We start from the raw sequence: 2,645 nt of genomic DNA on the forward strand, positions 1-2,645 counted from the left end.
TTGCACTTATGGGTGAGGGTTGAGAGCCATGAGAACGCAGCTGGATGATGGTGCAAAATACGGGGAGTCTGAGCAGTTCCTTGAACAGACCTCCGGCTGCTTCTCTGTTGGGGGCAGGTTAGGATATTACAACCAGCAGTCACTGGTCATGGGGGAGGAAGCTGAAAGGAAAGATGCCCATTTCACCGGCTTATTACTGCTTGTAAGCAACATGGGAGGATGTTCCCAGGCATGTGTCGTCCCTCCCTGTCATGTAAATCAGAGGATGAATTCACAAATACTATTCGGGCATCTCCTCTGCGCCACATGCCTGCAGTGAGATGAAGGAGCAGAGTGGGTCCCTGATGTTTGTCCCTCAGAGCTGAGGGCCAACTCGAGAGTCTCCACATCTGGCTTCAGCATCAGCTCTGAGCCAGCCGAGGGGAGCTGGGTTTAGCCAGCCCAGCTACATGGGAAGTGAGTGAATGTCAAGTTTCCTATTTGCAGCCTTGAGCACCACTGCCATTCTGTTAAATGCATTTATTTCTCATTTATTTAGTGTGTTGTTGTTGTTGTAAATGTCAGTTACCACTTGCCCCTCTTTTGCATTGAACTATGCCCACGTGTATTCATTAACCACATGTCCACACGTGCCATCTCTGTTGGACATCAGCCTGCTGAGGTGATATTTTAAATCTTTCAATTTCATGCCAGACATGACAGGCTTGAAGGGAAGCGAATGACTACCCTGGCATTCAAAGACAGAACGCTGAATGCCACAGCGGAACGTCACCGCTTGCGGAGAGCAACTGGGCAGGGCATGTTCTTGTTTGGGGCTTAGAGGTGTACAATACAACTACATTTTTAATTGTTAAATGATACATTCCAGGCATTAAGAGAAAACACCCTAATTTGCAGTCCCTCTAGATTAGGTTCTAACGGGATGGAGATGAGTCCTGGATCTGCTTTGCATGTTAGCCTGGGGCCACCACTTGGCTCTCTACCTCTGCACCCAGTGGGACAGGATGGGCCTGCTTGCAAAGTGAGTTCAGAGAGCACTGGCTGAAGTTCAATCAGCGCAACACCAGGTGTCAAGCTGGGGGCCGGGAACACACTAGGCCACAACAGGCAGAGAACCTAGACAGCCCCAAGGCAGGACTCTGGGGTGTTAGGGGACAGCAGTGGAAGGGCCCAGCCCTGCTCTGTTGGCACCAGAGGTAGCATGTCCCATGCAACATTTGGAACACACTTCTATGAAAACCTTATTCCTGTTTAGCTTAAGTTCACATGTCACTGGGTACCCTGTGTTTCTTTGGCAACTCTCATGATAGGACACCTTCCAGCTAGCCGCTGAAGGAAGATCAAGGGACAAGAGTGACAAGGGCATATGCATTCCATCACCCTGAGACAAGAGGCCTCCATGACTGACAGTAACTAGAGGCAGGAACGGTCCAAAAAGTAGGGGTCTCCTTGAATTGCAGGAAATGAAGACAGCGGACGGTCACCTTTCTCTGAAAGGGGCAGCTTCGGAAGACGTGGGGGCCTCCTTTGACTCCAGCTCTTTGGGCGATGGAGAGGGCAAGTGAAGAGCCTTGGGCTCCCCCTAGAGGCCAAACGGGGAACAGTCCTCATACTGGGCCAGGCACCTCTCACTGCTTCACCTCCAACTGGGAGAGCCAGGCTCCTGCGTCATCCCCCGCCCTACAGAACAATCAGCAAAGGTCTTCAAAGACCAGAAATCAGGACACTTAGCACGGAGGGACTGAAGGACAGTGTGTGTTTACAGCTGCACCCATGCTGACTGGCCATTCTTTGTTCCCGTGGTCAGAATGTGTGCCACGCGCCTGATTAAATAGTTGTAGCATCACAGCTGGTTACCGGTGCCAGCTGCAGAAAGGTGACTGGGGACAGGCACATGGCAGTGCTGGAGTGGAAAGCAGCGGCCACGACATTCCATCCTCGGCTCCCCCACAGTCCTCACGGGAGCTAGGCTTCCACCTACGGGGACCCTGGTCCACTGTGTTGTAACTATCATTATCCTTACAATCACATTTGTAACATGGCGGGGGGGTGCGGGGTGGGGGGGACTTCTGAGGTCAAGTAGGTCTTGGCATCTCTAGGGCCCAGAATACAGCAGACACTCGACAGCTGGATCAGTCCATGATGGGAGATGGTGTGTGCAGGTAATGTCTTGACAAAGGACAAGCAAATATATTTTAATCTGCAGGAAAGTGTGCCATCCCACGTCTTCCCATCCACTGAATCAACAGCACTCATTGCTTCTGAGAGGGCAGGTACCACCACCAACCATGACAGAAAGGCCACAGTTCAATTCTCAGTGCCAACCACTCTCCAGAGTCTATAATGTTGGAATCCTGGCTCCCCCAGCTCTGGAGCCAAATCTGGAGATCTGACAGCCTCCAAGAGCCTCCTCACGAGCCACAGTGTGTGACAGGGGAGGGTTCTGCCCAACAGGAAGGATTGGCTGAGAAGTCACATGACAAGAGAAGGGAGTGCAGCCATGATCATCCTGGGAGGTGGGGACATCCAGATGGGTTTTGGCAACCTGAGAACATAGGCTGTACTGGCTCCCTGGGTTCAGCAGGCACACATCCAGGCCCAGTAGCTCCGATGGGGGAGGAGAAAGTGGGGATCAGGTCCCTAGA

The sequence above is a fragment of the Hipposideros armiger genome, unplaced genomic scaffold (genome assembly GCF_001890085.2).
Source record: "Hipposideros armiger isolate ML-2016 unplaced genomic scaffold, ASM189008v1 scaffold_504, whole genome shotgun sequence".
Classification (NCBI taxonomy): domain Eukaryota; kingdom Metazoa; phylum Chordata; class Mammalia; order Chiroptera; family Hipposideridae; genus Hipposideros; species Hipposideros armiger.